At 30.1% G+C, this 21,066-nt stretch overlaps 1 protein-coding gene across 2 annotated transcripts in view; it reads left to right on the top strand.

Annotated features, from left to right (window-relative positions):
* The first annotated feature begins 1,832 nt into the window (after positions 1-1,832).
* LOC122856591 (LIM domain only protein 3-like) overlaps positions 1,833-21,066 on the top strand; it is a 29,606-nt gene continuing 10,372 nt past the window's right edge. Inside the window, exons 1-3 of one of the 2 annotated variants that reach the window (XM_044158291.1) lie at positions 1,833-2,053; positions 11,637-11,695; positions 20,271-20,362. The gene's annotated coding sequence lies outside the window, so the exon portion shown is untranslated. Of the gene's footprint in view, positions 2,054-11,636; positions 11,696-20,139; positions 20,173-20,270; positions 20,363-21,066 lie in introns of those variants that run through there. The other variant, XM_044158292.1, reaches the window with a different exon arrangement.

Here is a 21,066-nt window from a genome sequence, read left to right as displayed (position 1 = left end):
GCTTTTCAAAAATAACAAAAAAAGAAAACATACTCATCATTATGTATACGTATATATATATTATAAAAATATTTTCATCCATTCATTAATTAATTTGATTTAAATAAAATAATATAAATTTTAATTAAAATAAAATATTAATAAATATAATGTTAAAAAAGAAAATAAAAAAAAATAAAAGGGAATAAAAATGTAAAGCAATCGGAGTGTATTGGCTGGTGGTTAAAAGAGGAGGGAGAGGGTGTTTGATTGATTGATTGATTTAGTAAATTCACGTTGAAATATATAAGTATAACAACAAAATGAAAGTGGTTTCTTATACTCTTACTACTACTACTATATTGTCTAACGACTTCTTGTTCTCTATAGAGGAGAAGCAATATAAATGTTAGTTTTCTTTGCTGTGATGTCTAGCTCTCTCCTTCATTGCAACTCATTGGCTCCACGCTTTTTTTTTTCTTTTCTTTTCTTTTCTTGTTGTGTTATTTTACGAGGGTAGTTCTGGTGAAAGGTAAATGCCATCTATATACACTGGGCTTTATTAGCATCACCAAACGAGGAGGTTTTAGCTAATTGTTTCATGAAAAATATGCCACATCTTGAGATTTAGTTTTTTTTTTATTTATTTTTTATTCTTTATATATGTATACCTCTTAACATCCATCTACTTATTGCTTTTTTTTTGTCATCTACTTAGTCAATTTCTTATGCAGTGTTTTTATTTGTTATAGGTATTGGCATTTTATTCTGTGCTCACAAAGTGAGTGCACTCATCTCCGGTGGGACAAAGTGTCAATATATATATATACACATTGACTCTTGTCTGTGCCATTCGCTGCTAATAAACAATCTTTCCATCAATCGCAGACATAGACAACAGCAACAAAAACTATTTACTGTACTCTACTTAAATTACATTTAATACAATTTTGTTGATTAAAATTGGAAAAAGAAAAAAAAAAAATTAATAACAACGATGAGTAAGTATTTTTAATATATATCTATATATTTACTCGGTCGTTTTTATATTGAGCCGGAAATTGAAAAATTCATATAATGTCAAATATATATATATATATATACACACATACACATTATAATATGTCAACCGATCGATAATAAGACATTCAATTTAAAACGGTTGAAATTGAATGCTATTGTAGTAATATAAGAGCACAATTATATATATATGTATTTATATAGTTATTGGGGTGACTGAGGAGAGGAAGAGACGAAGGGAGGGCGACACATTTAATTATTGTACCTTCAACTAATGAGTTTTACAATTGATATATTACGAGAAAATAGTTATTGAAGCGTGACCATATATGCCATGGACTATTATACAGAAACCACGTCTCATTGTTTGATAATTTCAATAAATTAATTTGATGATTTTAATTGCCATATACAAATAATAATAATAATAATAATTTATTAATTTTTTAATAATACATTTGCTCATATAGCTTTCAACATCAATAATTAAAAAACAAAATATTAAAATAATAATAATAATAATATATCCGGCTTAGCATCAACGTTAATTGCCAAGTTCATTAGTCGCCAAAAGCACTACACTGGTGCTGGCTCGATCTCAATCCCCATATATATACAAATGCAAGATTTTCTATATGGTTTATTTATCTCTCTCTTTCTCTCTCTTTCTCTCAACAACAATAACAACAACAACGACAAGAAAATAATTCATCTAGTATATTGCTTTATACATACATATATAGTATACTTATTACTTTAATAAAACGACACGCGTTTCCATTGTAAAAGCGCGCGCTGCCGTATATTTTGATGACTTTTATTAATAATGTGACACACCAAACATTATAGTATTTATATAGTGATGCCATTGTTGGTTATTTATTTATTTTATTTATTTCAGTGTAATTGTCATTCAGTGATGATCAAGTGATATTATAATTAATATATATATATTTATAAATATATACACTCGGGATTATACATCATCATCATAATAATTACAACATCAGTCATTGGCAGGGTGGAAACATCTCACTCGTATATTATTTATTTGGTAAGTCAAAAGTATATTTATTATTAAATACAATTCAAGTACTCGGATATTGATAATATTATCGTATTAAGATAACGAAATTGACTACTACTGCAGCAGCCTGTAATTATAAATTATACGTATATATATATTTAAAAAAAGTCAATTGCGGTTTTATTATAGTTTTGTCATCTGAAAATGTTGTGTATCTTCTGTGCATATTATAATGTGAATAGAAAACTGTAGATGTGTAGGGATGATAAAGGAAAGCAAAAGAGAGAGGAAGTCAATTTTCGCGGCCGGAAGTGGTTTGCCTGCTTCTTCCTTCTTTGCGTTTACCTCATGATTCGCGATGAGGCCATGTATATGTATACATACATACATACACACACAAGCTAGGCACATTTGAACAAGCCTCTAAATGAAATCCCAAAATTAAAGTCGTATATTAAGGAGGATCCCCTCTTCTTCTTTGTCATATTACCAAACAACCCAACACCCTCACTGCCAAATTAAAAAGCAACATTTTATGGTACTTTTTCATGAGATGTATTTTCTTATTATATTTTTTTTTATTTTTATTTTTTTTAATGTCAATTTCATGAGAGAGATGCCACGTGGGGTGGAGCGTGTATTAAATTTTTTTCAACAATAAATTTCAAAAAGCTCGAGTGATAAAGTGAGATGAAAAATATAATATATATTGTATAAAAGGACAATATTATTTTCAAGTTTATTTTTTTTTCTATTTTTAATAATATTTATTATTTTTTTTCGATAGATGCTTATCATATAAATTCATTCGCAGCATACTTTAAAAGCACTCGATTGTCAAAGGGTATAGTGTATAGAGCTATATGTATAGTAAAAAATAAAAATAGGTGTTTTACACATATATACATCTATACATCTATGTTATATGTATATGAGAAAAAGAGGGAGGGGTGTACATACAGTGCTGGTGGTGATCGCGGTGATGGTGGTGGTTTTAAAAGGATGAGAATAGTTGTATAAGGGTGTATAATGGAAGTTGAAATTGCTTGGGCCTGTCCCGGCTGGGCAAGCACCAGCAAACACCCATACACACACACACACACACACACACAACACACTATTTCAAATATACATATACCCATAAAGAAAAATTGAAGAGAGACAACCCCTCTCACACTGTATACACTTTTTCGCTTTTCTCATTCAATCTCTTGTATATATGTATATGAACGCGAACCTATCGAGGGAAACGCATTCCATACCGAAATTGCTTCGCACTGAGCTGCGGAGAAAAGTAAAGAGAGAGAGAGAGAGAGAAAAAAAAAGGAGCATCAGTGAGCTAACTCATCCTGAGCTTCTGACAACTCGACTAATGCCCCTGTATATAACATTTATATATATATAATTAAAAATGAAAAATAATTATATATAGGTATATGCGAATTATAATAAATGAATAATCATTATTTTGTGTAGAAAAAAAAGGTGGCATTTAAAGGGAGATGATAGGAGTCCAATGTTGGTGGTGGTGGCGTGTGTGTGTGTGCGCGCGCGCGGTTCCTTGATTAAAATCACCCCCTGAATGAAATGAGTGAGAGGGTATTGCATGAGGGGGTATATAGAACCAAGGCGTTGCTTGCTTAATTACTAAAAGCTAATCAATTCCAGTGGAAGTAAAGTTTAAATTGCAAACTAAAGTATAGCTTTCCGACGCCAATCCCCCTTTTACTCCTCTGTATATGCATGTATATGTGTATATGTGTGTATATATAAAATGCCAGTATAGAGCAATATTACTTTGGATGCATTTTCAAATTAGCCCGCACGATAAATCATTGTGAAAAAAAAAAAAAAAAAAGTAAATAAAATAATAATAGTAATGGGAAAAAATAAAAAGTTGACTCTGTATACTCTCTGTATATAGGTATAGGTATACATATACGCAACTATAAAAAATAATATATTTGATTTTTTTTAACTCAAGTTAAAATGTCGCGATACAAGCAATAAAGTCAATGTCGTTACTGGCCGATTCAATTCGCAAGACACATTGCACAATTTCACATACAATTTTACGGGAGAATAGCCAGGGCTTTTATATTTACTTCATGGCTATACTAAATCCCTTGGAAAATGTCGCGTGCTTCTTACATATACATATATATATATATATCTGTATGTACAACTTTTTTTTTCTTTTTTTTTTGAGCTTTTTTACTCTTTGAGATATTCCGCGCTATTCTAGCCCGATTGCACGATGATATCGCGCGTGCGACCAAACTTAAGTGATATAGACTGAGACTCTAAGAGTAAGTGAGTGAGTAGAGTTTCATAAGTATAGGTATAGGAAAGTGGATGGATAAAAGCTCTGTGTATGTATATATATGTATTTGAGTGAGTCGGTGGTAGACAGGGATGAAATAAAAGATGAAGGTCAAAGTATTGGATACATAAAGATTGATGCATGCTCAATTTTTTATTTTTTATTTATTTTTATTTATATTAAAAAAATAAAATATACATATATATATAGATCCAAGCAATCTCATGTCCATTATTTTCATTTTCATTTTTATTTATTTTGTTTTTATACTCTGGCCAATGGAAAGTTTTATGTCGTTAAAAATTGATATATTAGATGGATATCCGGATGGTATATGGTATATACACTGACTTTACCAAAGTAATATCAATTTCACAAAATGGAAAAAGTATCAAGATGGAATAAGCCACACCAGTACTAGACTACTAGCTTTAATATCGCAATTGACCTGAGAAACAATAAAATGTTTAAACAATATATGTATGTATATAAGCCTCAATGAATTATAATCCGATTGTTTCCATTTAAATGTTTTTTTATTTAATTATTTATTTATTTTTTCATTCTGCTTGATAGAAAAGCTTTTGTTTTTTTTGTTTTTTTTTTTGCTTCGAATGCTTTACCGGGCCGTTTCCCCTTGGCCACCACGACCGAATTGGATTTTTAATCGGTGCGCACTCGCCGGAAAATAGCCCATGCGTCCTTTCTGCCATGTCTATAAATGCTCGACCACTTGTTTTCCATCCCCCAACTCTCTTTTTCTCTCTCTTTCTCGTTTGTCGTATATACCCCGTTAATCTATTCGTTCTGCTCACACACACACCCACATAAACATAAACATAAATATTATAGACAACGTACGTCGAGATGTTATTAAAATAATGGCAATTTATTTATATATATTGTATTTAATTATTATTATATTTGCTGGACCGAGATATTGTATACTTACCCTCCTCCGAGTCCTCTTTTACTATTACGAATAAAAGCAGAGGAGGGCACACAGAGTATAGACGCGTCAAGCCGAGTGTAAATAAATAGACTCTGCCACCGTCCCATTTGCTAGATTAGAATCAAATATAATTTTGCTGGGACACTGGTATAGCAGTAGTGGCACTAGTAACATAGCGCGCGCGTGAGAGAAAGTGAGGTATAACTTGGTGCGCGGTTTACGGGGAAATTCAATGGCCGGGGTTTTATGATTGTCTCTCTAACATCATCCCTCTTCTGGTCTCCTCTTCTCTTTTTCTCTTGTACGAAGCTCCGTTTTAATAAAAATGAAAAAAAAAATATATACAACCAATGTGGTATTATATTCAACTCTGTTATATAACGTAAGAAAAATTTGACAATTTAATTTAATTTACCAAGCTAGATATTGTTTGCTTTTGTTTATTTTTTTTTCTTTTATTCAACGTCATAGAATTTTGTTCGTTTTTTCTAATTTCGAAGAGACGACGACGACGATGACGACGACGAGAAGCTGGTGCTGCACGTCGGTGCGAACAAAAGCGACGGTTTCCTCTTTTCTCGTTAAAGGCCAATTCTACGGTTTAATTAAAATTTCCCCGAACGGAAGTAAGAAGTAATTATAAAATTTTTATCGTCGGTGGCTTACTTTTCATTGGACGGCCACCATCCGCGAACGTAGATTGAGCGATAAATTGTTTTCTCTAATTTTTTTTTTTTTTTTTCTTCTTTTTTAATTTCATTTACTTTTTTCTTTATTCTCTATATATTATATATAAGTTTTTATTTTTATTTCAAATTCAATAAAAATAAGTTGTTGAACGTCGCTTTGCAGTATCATCTAAAAAATAAAATGAAAAAAAAAAAACGATTAAAGTTTTTTAAAAAATTACATGATTACTCATCAGTTACGTATCATCGATTTGTTGGAAGCGTCCCGGAGCCACGGGTTCATGCGCGCCGACACTAATTTGCAACGTCATTACGACGTATTATCGAGTGGCGAGAGAGTCAGTCCAGTCCAGCTACTACTACTACTACTACTACTGCTACTGCTATTACTTGAGTATAGAGTTGGCTCGAGTCTGCGCTTGAGATTTTGATGAAACTATAACAATGAATATCCGGTGTGTGTATAGACTACAGATATAATATATTACAACTACCCACTCATAGTATACCCATCGACAAACATCGCTCTTTCCCAATCATTGCCTCGTAAATCTGTAGCCAATCTGCTTGAAACACCGACCAATTATCTCGGCATTAGCGCCCGCATAAAATATCATATACATAGATAAATATTGATTCAAGCATCTGCAACAATAATTGTTGATGTTTATAAAAATAATAATAATAAAATTAAATGAAATTTAACATTTGAAAAAGCCAAAAAGTCAAATAACATTATTGACCAACAATAAAAATAAATAAGAGTATTATTATTATTATTTACGGTTTCCATTAGAAAACTGTCAGTCTTGTGATCCCGTAGTTGGACCCTATACCCTACTACCTTACTACCACACAGCTATAATAATGTATCGAGGCTCAAGAGTCTGCAGTCTTTATTATTATTGCCATATAGGTATATAATAAAAAATAAATTGAATATATATATTTTAAAAAGATATAATATTGTCAAATTACAAAATATATTCAAGTTTTATTATTATTTGAGGCAATGACCGGCAGCAATGAGGCCTGTCGATCGACCTGACGCGTTGGATCCGATGGCCTGATAGGAAATATTAATTTCACTAACTCAAATTTGCCATCTCTGTCTGATGCAAACGCCTCGGATCTCTCCACTCAGGCAACTCCACCCTTCTTTCCCCCACGTTCGTTCGAACAATGTTTTCCAATTAACTTTATTTGAAATCGAGCTGTACTATATATATAAACGAATCATATACCTGGTAACGCACAAACCATCCCCCACTGTATATATCACCACAACATAGTCCTCCAATTTTTTTTCATATATACATATATATATTAATGCAGATAGAGAAAAATCCATTCAACCAACACACTCAGCAATCATTTTATTTATTTTTATATATTTATTTCATTTATTTTTATTTTTTAGTTATTTATTTTATATTTTTTGCATATGCCACTTTGTTTATTATATCAAAAAAAAAAAAAAAAACAATACACGGAATTTTCAGAATTTAAATAAATGAATATTGTTTTGTTTTTCATAAAAATAATAAATAGTTGTCATTTTTTTTATTGAATTTAATTAAATTTATTAATCTACTATATATATTATAAAAAAAAAAAAAAAATAACAATATCATAAATCAATTAGACAGTTTTTATCTCAGGTTAAAAAAAAATGAAAATAAAAATATTAATAACTAGTGAAAAGCATTGCATCGACGTTTGGATGAGTAATGGTTTTTAATCATCGGATAATGAGCCGTCGCTTGTTTTGAAAAACAAAATTAAAGCGAAGTAGTGACGGCAGAGCAGCTGACGCTTTGCCAATGAAAAGTGGTTGCGTGTGCCATATTAAATATATATATATGAGCAAAAAAAAAGAAGGAGAAAAAGAGGTGGTAGAGAGACGAGGGGACATGCTGAACAGGCCATATTTTTTCATTAAAAAAATAAAATTAAATTAAAAATAAAAAAAAAAATTGAATAAAATTCCCCACCACGAGACACTGCAGCACATCCCGCCACTCGGCAATATAAAGTTAATAACATTCGATCCCGTAACATTGAAAGTTAATTCCTTTCGGCATTAATACGGTGAGTGCATCCAGGGTAATGAGATTGCTTTGTGGATGGAGAAATGTAAGAGAGAGATAGAAAAACCGTGGGTCGGTGAGTGAGTGGGTGGGTGGGTGGTGGTTTGATGCCCGGGGGATGATATAAGGGCTCGGTTATAAAGCTCTCTCGCGCAATAACCTATTGTCTGGTATCTCGCGGGAACCGTGGAATCTTCCCAACGATTCGTAATCGAATAAAATGATAGAGCGACAAAGAAAAAGCATATAAAAAATAAAAAAAATAAAAAAAAACAATGGGAAATGAAAATTTCCAACCACCCCAATTCAATAAAGGAAAGTGTCTGAGTTATTGCTCGATCGAGGCCTCCTTTTCTTTCTTTACTCTCTTTTTTTATTTTTCTTCAATTTTTTATATATATATATTTTTTTTTTTTTATTAAATTTTCGTCGACAATATTCGGATGGCATGACAGATTTTTAATAAGTCCGGTTTTCCTATACGAGGGTTATTCCTTTTATTATTTTTTATTATTCTATACCCCAATTTTTGTCTTTTACCTTAGATTGTATATATGTATAGGTATACATGCAGATGTATAACCGTGAAAACTATATAAGATTTTTAAAATAATTTTTTTTCATTTTTTTTGTTGAGAAAAACCAACTGTATATATATATATATAGAAAAAAAAGTCGATATATTTATTGGCAAACATCGAAGCGAATGTAAAATTTAGTTTTCAATCTAAATGCACCTTGGCTATATATAAAATAACAAAAAGTGTATATTGTGAAAATGAAAAAAAAAAAAAAAGTTTACCTTTTCAGTGTTTATTATGACGGCAAAAATTGAATTTTAGTTTATAATATTTATTTATGAAAAAAATTAAATTATATTTTAAAATTAAATTATGCGGACGAGATTGACTCAATAAATTTGTAAATTCAGCTGGTCCACACATAATAACATGCAACATATTGAGAGACAGAAACAGAGACAGAGAGTATAGTCAAATTGTAGAGGTAAACTCTTTGGTTCAATGTTTCACCGCGGATATGCGGTCTTGCATCGCGGTGGCTATGCTCAATTACATTACTTGTACTAATGTCATTAGCTTTTACCGGTATTTGCACAGTCACCCACCAAACCATCACATTAATCACATTATTATATTTTATATTTTTAATTAAATATATTTATCATCATGCTCATTTAATTATAATTATTTTATGCAAATGAAATATCAAAGAGAAAAAAAAAAAAAAAAAAATTATAATAATGAATAATTGATAAAAAGCGTCATGAATTGTTGGACAACACGTGTATCCTGTTTTATATTTTCATTTATTTAATATATAATATAAAAGAATTTGTCGGTCCCTCGACAAAATCCAAGCACATTATATAGTGGTAGTTGTAGCTAGTAGTGGTAGTATAGAGTGATATATAAAAAAGTAAAAAAGACATACTTTTAAAATTAAAGCGGATGTTCTTCATTATCTTTATCATTGCTAAATAAATATATCAAGCTCTCAGGGTTTCTTTTCATCTCAAACAAACTATATCATAAAAATAATAAACTTTTTCATTTAATATTTTACATAGAGTCTATCGATTGATGAGAAAATAAATAAAAAAGACGGTAATATTTAAGAAGAAACCACAATTCAAATTATTGCCAATAAAGTTAAGTGGTACGTTGGCAATCGTAGATGAATCTAATTTTGTCAACGGCAAAGATAAACTCAATATATATATATATATATATGTCTTATTCTAGACGCAGTGAATGTGCAATGAGAAATCTGCATTATCGAGAAAAATCGATACTATACATATATAGTGGTGGTGGTGGTTGCATATAGCCCTGCTTGGAAATAAGTTGAGATGGCCAGTATATATACATATACCCCAACAGCTATTATATTATATTAGACTTTGGAATATATGCGCAATAATATATGTATATATCATAGCTGTATAAGTGTGTATTTATATGGAAAACAGTAAAAGTTTTGTGAAAATTGTACATGTATAAGTGTATGTGCGCGCGACCGTGGAGGTATTGAGTTCTGTATCATGCTGGCTATAATACATTTTTTATCTGATTGAGGGGATCTTCTTTATGGCGGGGTGTGTTTCTTTTTCTTTTTTTTTTTCATTTTGGTAATTCTGTGTACAATCATTTTTTCCCTCTTTTTCTCTTGGCTAAAAAATATTATATACATAGCAAAAGCGAGCGAGAGAAAGAGTAGCACAACGCACAAGTTTCAGGATGAAAGATCAACTTCTCATGTAAAAAATAAAAAAAGCAGCTACTGTTTTTATTCATATTTTTTATACTCAGATGTTCTTGTTGGTATTTTTTTATTTAGAACCACTCGATACATCAGTTGAGTATACAATTTTATTTTATATTAAACAAAATCTTTTTTCTTTCTCATAGATGCTTTAAATAAATATAATCCTTTTTTATTATTCGATATATATATATTTTTTTTTTTTCTATATATATATCTAAGGGCGTTACTCTCTTGATGTTGGGCAGGCTGGATTTAGGGGTGGTGGTAGTAGTAGGTATATGTAATAATAGGATAAAAAAAAAAAAATAATAAGAATGAGAATGAGAATGAGATGAAGGTCGTCGTATTCGTATATATATATATATAGATATACACGGTGGATATGGCAGATCGAGTCGACGGGACAGTAGTACCATGGGTCCGGGGGATTGAAAAGCAATTTCCCCGCGAGGGACGCGCTTCTGGTATATAGGATGGAGGGCTTTATATTAATGATCCCGATATATTATCGGACGTGACCGAAATTGCTGTCAAAAAAGTCGGATATTGGATAGAAGGAGATTGCTATACATATATACACACATTAATACATATATATATCTCTTCTCTTACATATACGCATGCTTTCTTATTTATTATTTTATCATAGGGGATATTTTTATTTTACAATTAAACTGAGTAATATTATATGATTTTAAAATGTATACACATTCATCTTTGATTTAATAATTATTAAATGGGTCATCGATTACATTGACATACATATATACATACATATATAGAAATGGCCATTTAAATAATTTGGTATTCTCACATTGCAGTGAATATTTGGATTATTAATAATAACTTTATAAATAAATATCGGTTTTTAGGCTACCATAAATATGTCAATATGTCAGTTGAAAATAATTAATTATATAATAATATATGTATTTGTTCTATTTTTGTGTCAACTTTTTTTTAAAATAAAAAATACATAAATTTATAAATTTATCAAAGGTCACAGTATAATTATTATCACTGTGACTGACAATTATAACCACTCTAAATTCATGTATTTTTAATCTTTATTTTATTTATTTTTTATTCTATCACAAGTTCTAGTTATGCGGGTGTATAATTTTTCAAAGAAAGAAAATAAAAAACAAGCCAGTATTTACACACGTGCATGGCATATGCTTTATGCAGTATAAAAAAATTAAAATAATAATATCAAATAGCTGCATATTTATAAAAGTTAAATTAATTTTATATTTAATTTAAATTTCAGGTGCCAATGATGAATGAGTCAGCCCATTGTTGTTTACCCAAATAAAGACCCTGATGTATGTAAGTAAACAAACTAAAATTAATATTTTATTCTTTTATTAATATACTTGGAAGTATAAATTAAAATAAGAGTAAACTGTTGCCCAGACAGACATATACATATACATTTAGAGTAGAGTCGGAGTTGAGTCGGACAGTCTGACTCAAGTCTCAAAGACCAATTTCCGCTGGTCGCTTTATTTACATAGTTGACTGTATATATGTGGATGTAATAATATAACGTGCGACCAACAAAACGACGAGGTTAAAGTTGTTATATTTATACTTGACGTACTGCAAGTTGTCAAGGCACTCACAAACTTTTCACACGACAAATTTACATATGTCACTAATTGTCATGCACATTCATTATTATCATTATCATCATTATCATCATTTTATGTGATTTTATACACATTATTATATTGATTTTATAATTAACGAAATATAAATATTGAATGGGGTGCCATGAGGTCGTCGCACAGCCTTGATATATACCATCAGGGCTAGGATATCGAAAATCCGGCAGGCACCACATTCTCCGACAGCCGCATTACAAACAACGTTGGGCTACAACGACAACGACATTGACAATGTAAATGCATGCATTTTATTTTACATATACGTGTGTGTGTGTGTGTGATGGACAAGAACACCATAGAAAAGAATAAAGGTAGATGGATAGATAGATAGATAGATGGCTAAGACCGTTGTCGGGATTCAATAAAATAAAAGAGCCTCACACTATAGTTGTGCATTGGAGAAAGCAAAATTAACAGATCAGGTATCAAGAGAACAGGAGATATTTTAAGTTTTTTTTTATAAAGCTAAATATAAAAATATATTTGAACATTGCACACTGTTTAACATAGCTAATAAGAGGATAGACAAACTTGCTGACGAATGACAACAGTGCACCAAAGTTAAGGGGGGTTGGGAGAAACTGAGTCTTGTACTTAGTTAACGGACAATGCGGTCTCTAATGAACATGAGCCCAGGGGCGCGAGTGAGTGTCTTTCCATCCATCCATCCATCCATCCATCTGCAATTCGCATCCCTTTTACTTTGTCGTCGTCGTCGTCGTCATCATTCCATTCAGTCAGCATACTCAGACTTTCAGATTGCATTACATCAACTCACTTTTTTTTCTTGTGTGACACGTCTCATCAGCTGATTTTATTATTATTATTTATCTAATTGCTTTTTTTAATTTGGATAATATTATATTTATAGATAAAGATAGATAATTTATTATTATATTTGATTAATGAGGTTTTGTCGCGCATCTATATCTAAGTAAAATTTTGTGGCAACACGAGAGAGAAATCAATGTCATCTAAGTTGAGGGTTGAGAAGCACTGAACGTCACAGTCGTTGTAATTGGATTCAATTGTCCCGCGTTGAATCACCACCACACCAACTCAATTTTCTCTCAACACCCAGGCCAGTGTTTACGACAATCATTTTATTTTTTTAATTTTCATCATCTATCATTCTCACATATTAAATTTTTTAAATAAACACTTGTAAGTCAAAAAGATATAGAGCATTAAATTTGAATGATAAAAAATTTAATGGACGTGAGACTTTTTTTTCTTTTTTTCTATTTTTGTTATCGCGTGTCAAAAGACTCTGACAATGACTGGCTGTTTCAAGTATTTTATTTTAAATATTTAAATATGCCTGCTATAGAAAAGGAAAAAAAATAGAGTAAATATATTATATATTTCCAGTTTCCACCACGACTCACATTCATACATTTATATAATATTGTCCAAGAGTAATTTAACTAATGGCATCTTTGTGTTTTTTTATTTTTTATTTTTACGATTTCCTTTTACAAGCATTAACTCGCTCAAATCTTGAATCTTTAAATATTTATAACATCAAACTATTTATTTAAAAGTTTAACTGCTGCAGTACACAACTATACGTATACTATATTGAAACAACGAAAGAAAAATAAAAAAAAAACACAGAAGATTCGGTTATCTCATGGTGCTCATATCCCAAGAATTATCTGTTTATTTACTATTACTATTCCCAAGAGGATAAACTAACAAAAATAAAAGAAAAAAAAAAAAAAATAGTAATGCCAGTTTTTAAATTTACGGTTATTTGTACAAGAGATAAAAAAAAAACCATATATATATTTTTCAATCTTTATTTATATTTTTACAACACGTGTTGTTTTGTCGACTGATAAATACAATATGTGCTTGATTCTTTTCTAATTTTTTTAAATTTTATTTTTTTCCCCATTTGATGATCCCATGGGATTCAAGTCAATTCAAATGGTCCATGAAGACCATTCATTTCTAACCATTTTATATGGTCTGTTGATGTTGCTGTTGTTGTTGTTGTTGTTGGTGTTGTTTGTGTAATACAACAGGATATAAAACTAAAGTAATGAATTTAATCTTATACATCTTGGAGGCAAAACAAAAACACATGTGTCTATGTTATATTGCGTTGATGATTTAAGTTTAGTTTGTTGTTGGTCAAATACATGTGTAGTCAACTTCAACACACTGTCAAATTATTTTATTTCATTGGTTATTCATTTGCTTTTGATCGTAGTGAATTAATTAAATTTAAATATATTATATAAAGCCATTAAAATTTAAGGTATTTTATTATGGCCTTTGCCTTTAATCAACATGTACAATATATACATAATTTTCAAGTATAGCATAAGCAATGCAAAATATATATATATGGTATATATCATCTTATTCGGACCTTGAACCTACCTCGTTGAAATTTACATAATTCCAGCTTACAGAAAATGACAGCTTTTAGCGCTGATGCACAGTTTATACTGGGCATCATGTAATGTTGCCAGTAGTTTGTAAGAGAGAGAGAAAGAGAGAGAGAGAAAGATATTATTTTAAGTGGCGCCGACTATATAATTTAGATCTCATCAGTCATCAGCATATAGCCATAAATAATTTATTAAATTAAATTAACTAATGAAAAATAAAATAAAAAAAAATTAGATAAACATTAATGTGTAAATATACAAATACAAATATAGAAAAAGTAGAGTTTGATGGTGCTGCTGCAATATTCAATGAGAAAATAATAAAAAATAGCGGTGGTGGTGATGATGATGGGCGTGGATTATTTCGGGGTGACAAGTTAAGGCTCTGATTGCAACACAAAGGATGCAATTACACTATATATACGTGACCCTTGAGCAATCACTGGTATTTTCATCCAACAGAGAGAAAGAGAGAGATCGTTTTCTTTTTTTTTTTATATCGTGTCAAATACCTTTTCCCCTATACAATCAAATCAGTATACACATTTATACACTACTTTTGAAAAAAATCATCATCATTATGATTATGTAAAAAGGAAAAAAATAAAAAATATGTGTTAATGAACGATTGTCACTTTGATTTCAATGAAATTTTTGCTTCTAAATTACGATTGAATTCATCATTCATTATATTTCTTTTTTCCACACAAAGTATATCATTATTATTATTATTATTATTATTACATGGACATGTATAAAATTAAAATAAATTGTCCTTTAATAAAAAAATTGTGTGTCGAATTTTATATTGGTGGTGGTGGTTGTTGTTGTTGCTGGTGTCCCATATACATGTATATGAATTTCATGATGATGATGTCTGGATGCATTAGCTCCTGGCAACGTTCTCGAGGCTAATGGACAAGATAATTAAGTGACCCTTGTGCATGTATGTTTAATCACTTGTATATGTGCCAAAGATTTGTCTGTACATGTACAGAACAAAGTTGTGTTTCAATACACACATAGACAACATACATGTCTGAATTTCTGTCGACACGTGTTTCCACTCAGCAACTCTAATTCTATATTACATCAAATATAATACTGAGTATTTTGTCTTAACAAAGTTTCAAAAAAAAAAAACCTTCATTAGCCATATCACTATTATTTATTTATTTATTTAAAAAAAAAAAACCAAATACAGATAACAATATATACGCATACACTGACAGCAAGCAGTCTTTATGAGCAAAAAAAAATAGAAAAAAAAAGCATCTATATAGCTATGTGCTAAATGTTGAGAAGGAGAGAGAGGGAAGGGGGTTATATTGCCTGTTGGGTGATTTATCTAGTAATACTAGTAGACAGCTCGAGTAACACCACCAACACCATTCTTCTTTTTTATTTTTTATTTTTTATTTCTCTTGCTGTGTATGAGCGACGCATACGCATACACCATTCGTGAAAATTAAAAACTCACTTTATTACATGTCTCATTCTCCGGTAAAACATCCCTTCTCCGTACCACCAGTGGTCCATCCACCAACTCATTTTTTTTATTTTTTATCTTTTCTTTTCAATGTGACTTAATATGAGGCTAGATGCCGACCATATACCTGATGGAACGAATATTATTAAAGTTCGTTGGCACGCGAAACCTGTGAAATATCGCTCCCCCAACTTCCTGTCTTTTCTTTTTTTTTTTAATTTTTTTTTTTTTCTTTTCTACCATTTTCACGATTCCATGGATCTTTTTTATTATTAACTCTGTCTGTGCATCTTTCAAACATGTCAAAAAAAATTATAAAAATCACAAAATTGATGCATGGTTGCTTTAATTTAATTTAATTTAATTTAATTTTTTGTTGGCCAATGTTTTAAATATTATTAAAGTTGGTACCTTTTAATATGCATGCATGGGTATGAGTTTCAGAGTCTCAGGGTAGTTTCAGATGAGTTTTGCTTTAAAAGGGGTTAAAAATAAAACAAAAAAAAAATAATAAATAACTAAAAATAAGTATAGTAGAATTTGTAGATCTCTCTCTTTCTCTCGCGCGCATAACCATACGTAGCTGTGAAGCTGTAGAGAGCAATATTCCCATCCATCGTACATGCTTCACTTATACATGTAATATATACCCTCAACAATTTATTTATTACCCACAGATCCCCACTCACCCTCATGCTTATTGCATTTTTCAAAATTATTGTCATAGCCCATATTATTAGTTTTTTTTTTTTTTTTCTTCTTCTTCTTCTTCTCTCCTCTTTTAAACGATTTAATATAAATTGTTAATAAACACATATAATAATAACATTGCAATCAAATTAAAAATAATTTTTTACAACAAAAACAACAATAATAATAATAATAATAAAATATATAAAATATATGTAGTATGTATATATGTATATTTGTAGTGGATCGATATAAAAAATTCACCGAATGAATAAATCAACAGGCACCCAACTATATACAGCAAATGTTACTGCTTTTAGTCAAAGTATCTTCTGAGTAGTAGCCTTTCCTTTTTTTCCCTCAAATATATATACAAAAAGAGAGAGAGAGAGATACTATAAGTGTATTTGAAAAGAAAAAAAAATAAAATAAAATCAACTTCTCTATACATTGCAATTTTGTTCTTCGATTTTTTTTCCATCTTCACACATTCAAAAATAGAGTACTTCAAGTTTACTTTTATAAAATTCAAAGTTGTATAAAATTCTAGATAATTATTATTTATTTAGTTTTATACATATACTGTTGATATAAAAGGTAAAAAATAATAATCATAATAATATAAAAAGCAAAAATAAAAGGGCAAAAGGTGTATTGCCTTGTTGAAGTGATGGGATGGCTGAGACTGTCGGCTCATCTTGTAATGGACTCAAGAGACAACCGAGTCGACTAATGGAGCTCCATGCCTCTTTCCAGAAAAGCTCTTACTATACATATACATATACACACATTTATATATAGTTGTCTCTTTTTGTCTATATAAATCATGATGTATTTTATTTATTACATAAAGCTATGTATATTTTTTTTTATACTATAGCCCAGCGAAATTGTATTTTTATTTTTAATAATTAAAAATTATATAAATTTTATACATATATCCATGAAGAGGGAGAGAGAGAATATATACATGTCCCTTATTTTATGTTTCGCTTATCCTCAGTTTCATTTTGATGATGGTCGCATCAGGGCTTTGGCATCAAGCAGACTTTATCGTCTGATGTCCGATACATCAGCATCATGTATAATAAATTTTCGCAAGTAAAAGCTACATCGTCCTTATATTATTATGCAACTAAAAAAAAAATAGATATACTTTGCTTTATTATTAAACAACCCCTATAGTTTTTTTATTTATTCATAAAATTATACAATTTTTACATTATGTAATAATAATTAATATTAATGATTTAATGCAAAAGATGAGATATGATAATCTATATATATCTGGTTGTTTTGTTATTTATTTACTCGAACTATTAGAGGTGTACTCGTGGTAAAAAGACGGTGGAGAATCGACAACCTGTTGGGTTATATTATACATAGAGAATATATATACAATATACATGTATATAATAATAATATGTACATGTATATATGCAACAAGGCCTTTTGCTATTCAATACTCTGTATACCATGCACTTTTTTTTACTTGCGATCATTTGAATACATATATTTATTATATTGTATATTGTCAAAAAAAAAATGATGATTATCATCAAGAAGGCTGCACTTAATAATGTTTTTACTTATGCGTATATTATATAATATAGAAGCAATCTCGAGTCTCTCACCTCATCTTGATGAAAAGAGGATTGAAGGGTAAAAGTGGTATAGCTTATAGAGAGGCATACAGAAAACCTCCATTAAAATCCCTAAAAGTGATTAGTACTTTTCTCTCTTCATCCTACCGTTCTTTTCAACCCTCTGGCAAGCAAATTTATCGTGACAATGGGTAGCACTCACAATTCCTCGAAAATCAGTCGGTCGTGGACTCGTGGATATATTTATTATCATTTTCATTATTATTATTATTATTATTATTTTACTTGTTCATTTTTTTTATTTGCAATATCAATTAATTCGATTAGTTATTTTTATACATATACATTATCGAGATTTGACACACCTTATTTTTCATATAGGGCTTGGCATTTTTTTTCGATATTTATTTTATTATTTCTCTCATTACGTGGACATACATAATATACCTATATGAATGGTATTTAATTATTAAATGCTATCAAGTATAATTAAAACAAAGCCTCAATATTGCAAAATTCCATAAATATTTTATGTGTGTTTTTATTTGTGTGTTTGTGGATTGAAATGAGATAAACAAAAGTTATATATGCGACTTTGTATCTTTATAAATTGTATTAGACTTTTATATATTATATATGTATAGATAGATAGATAGTATAGGGGTCGGAAGTAGAAAGAGAAAAAAAATATAAAAAAAAGGTCGTAGCCTTTCTAATTTAATCTGGCGAATGATTCCGTGATTCTCGTATACCGGTGTGGCAACCCTTTCATTACTTAGTTCCCACTCTACTTTATTCTACCACCCTGCCATTCTATTTTCTACTATAGTGTATATACAACTACACCCGTGCCCTTCTTAACGCCTGCACGCACACTGTTACGATATTTCTATACAATACCCCATCACATCGAGATTCCTCATCCTCATTCTCATCCTCCCTGACGCTTTCGCGATTTCGAGTGGAACCGCTGCGCAATACTAAATCAACGGTCGGTGTAATTTTTGTAATGGGAGGTGTGGCCATTTTAAGGGATGAAAATCAAAAAGTGGGAGTTATGCACAATATAGAGGGATCATTTTATTCCCCTATTGTCTTTCATTGAGAGGGGTTGTATTTCTCTAAAATAAATAATCATTTGAATACCAGTATTTATATGTATTTTAATAATTTAATTCAACATTGTTGATTGAATAAATTAAGTTTTTTTATTTTTTATAAAATAAATAAAAAAATATTGATTTTATTTAAATATTAATATTGACATTTTGAATTAAAAAAATGATGGATATTTTATTATTTATTTTTTTTGAATAATGTTAAATGCGTGATGACTGATGATGATAATAATATATATAATACAGCCTCGATATCAAGATCAACTGGCACGCGTCACAATCAGTCACAATACAGTCACGGGTGGGTATAGTCGCGTATTATATATATGAAAATGAAACACACCAACCCTCTCACAGACATACACACGCAATTTTAGGGGTAAATTGACTGTGGAGATTTTGTTGAATCTCTACAAGTGGGGTTGTTTTATCACAAGTGGGGATATTACTGATGTGGTGGGGAATCATGTTATTTTGAGGGGTCATAGGGGCAATTGGAGGAGAAAATTTAGTTTGTATGTGGCGGGGAAAGAAGCTGGTGGTGGTGGTGGTGATGGCGTGCCATGATGAAACACACTAGGCAGCACGCGACAGTTTACTACCGGCTCTCGTGGTGCTAGGTTCAAATTTATAAACTGTCTACTACATATTGCAGTAGTACATATATTGCGTGACAACAACTTGTTTATTTTTCATTATAACTAAACATTTATAAATTTATTTACTTTGTTGATTATTTTTTATTTAAATTAACATTTATAAAAAACAATTGTGATTTATTACATATTTATTAAAAACTATAATTTAATAATAATAGCGGAATATTGTTTTGTGTTAGTATTTAATATTTCATTGACAATATTAAGAATATTTGTGACTTTTGTTGTTAATAATTATATATATTTTTTTTTTTTTTTTTGTGTGCACACAGTGAAGTAATTGAGCTGAAAAGAAGAAGAAGAAAGGAACAAGTCAAAATTGCTCCCAACGCGAGAAAGTCCGCGCATGGCTCAAGTTTGCCAGGTAAATTGAATAATAAATAATAAACAATTTATATTTTTAATAAGCTCAAAAGTAATTTTATCCAATAATAATAATAAGGTTAATGAGATTATAGGAAACAATTTGGCATATATATATTTAGAGGGAGAGGGAGAGAGAGAGAGAGTAGCAATTATAGCTCAAGTTGCAGTATATATATAAGTATATATATATGTACATGTATATGGTTTGTGTTGGATAGATGTAAATAATGTTGGCGCGTGCAAACGTTGATTGGACTCGAGTTGAATTTCGATCGGATTTCGAAGCGTCGGATTTAATTAAGGGGCTCACCTCGAGAGGTGAAAAGAGGGCAGAATATAAGGTGGTAGAACACTATACAAGGGGCTCATACTATATGTATATTATATGATGATAAAGGTTACTTTAAATTGTAGATATACATATATATTAATTTACAAGACATTTGCACAAGGTCGATCAAATTACTGAAAAACATTTAATATACATACGTGATCTTGTTATTTATTAGTTTTATGGCTGCTCCAGAAAGTTTAATCAAATTTAATTATCACAAAAATTAATAATCCATTATAATGTTGAGTAGTCTATATATTCATTTAAAAATTCAATCACGAATGAGTTAAAAAAAAAAAAAATTGAAACAAAAAAAAAACCCATTTTCAACGAAACTTTTGGTGGAAAAGTTTAATTAATGATTTTCC

Source organism: Aphidius gifuensis, linkage group LG5 (assembly GCF_014905175.1).
Source record: "Aphidius gifuensis isolate YNYX2018 linkage group LG5, ASM1490517v1, whole genome shotgun sequence".
In the NCBI taxonomy this organism is placed as follows: Eukaryota; Metazoa; Arthropoda; class Insecta; order Hymenoptera; family Braconidae; genus Aphidius; species Aphidius gifuensis.
The sequence above is the reverse complement of the archived record's forward strand: the minus strand, read 5'-3'. Positions and strand labels throughout refer to the sequence as shown.